The sequence below is a fragment of the Strongylocentrotus purpuratus genome, unplaced genomic scaffold (assembly GCF_000002235.5).
Source record: "Strongylocentrotus purpuratus isolate Spur 01 unplaced genomic scaffold, Spur_5.0 spur5_scaffold_21, whole genome shotgun sequence".
NCBI lineage: Eukaryota > Metazoa > Echinodermata > Echinoidea > Camarodonta > Strongylocentrotidae > Strongylocentrotus > Strongylocentrotus purpuratus.
Genome location: NW_022145607.1, coordinates 17959297 through 17960382, shown reverse-complemented (window position 1 = coordinate 17960382; position 1086 = coordinate 17959297).

The window sequence follows — 1086 nt, the reverse complement described above, 5'->3', positions numbered from 1 at the left end:
CCCTACATTGTAATTATGTTATCAGGGATGAGAGAGGGAGAGAGGAAGGGAATGGAGGGAAGGAAGGGAGGGAGGGAGGGAGAGGGAAGGGATTGAGGGGAGGGAGAGAGGTAGAACAGGAGAGGGAGGGAAGGGATGGGGGTCACGTGCGGCGGAGGGTTTTTGGTCATTGTAATGCAAAATGATATGGTTACAGGAAATGAAAAAACGAACCTACTTGAAAGCACATTCACGGAAGACTGAAAAGACCTTTGATAAGTAATATAATGATTTCATTTATAAATACGAGCGAGCGTAGCGAGCTAGGTTTGGGGGAAATTGCTCTTAGTCGCTTAAAGGGACACTTATCGAAAGGGATAATTCACTTATTAGAAAAGAAAAGGAGCACGTGTCAAAAGGAGTTTCTTCTCGTACATGAAAAGTGTTATTTACCAGAGATGAAAAGGGTAATTGATAAGAAGGGGGCGTTTTTTTAATACAATGGGGGCACTTATTATGAGGAAAGGGGCACTTATTAGAAAGGAAATGGGCACCGCTCAGATTTGAATAGGGTAATTATCAGAGCTGAAGGGGGCACTTATCAAAAAGGAAAAGGGGAACCTCTCGTACCTGAACAGGGGCACTTACTAGAGATTAAAAGGGCACTTATGAGAATGTAAAATGGACACTGTCTTATTGCAAAGGAACATGAGAACTTGTCGAAGGAAAAGGGGCACTCTTAGGAGGTGAAAGGGGGACAGGGCACTTGTACAAATTAATAGGGGCATTTATCAATGTAAAAGGGGCACTTTACCCATGTAAAAAGGGAAACTTTGGGGGTACATGAAAAAGTGGGGGGGGGGGCACTGTGCCTCTGGAGGGGAGGGGTGGAGAGAGAATAGGTCCTCCTAATTCGGGACGCGTGCCAGTGTGGAGAAAGGGAGATCGAGATCGAGAGATTGAGATCGAGAGAGAGCAAACATTGTCTGAGAGTGGGGGAGAGAGGGCAAACACATTAACATTGTCTGAATCATAAATGAGCAGCGCGGGCAATCAATGTTTTTTTGCTATCATTACGAGTGCATTCTGCGGTCTGGTGCCCGTATA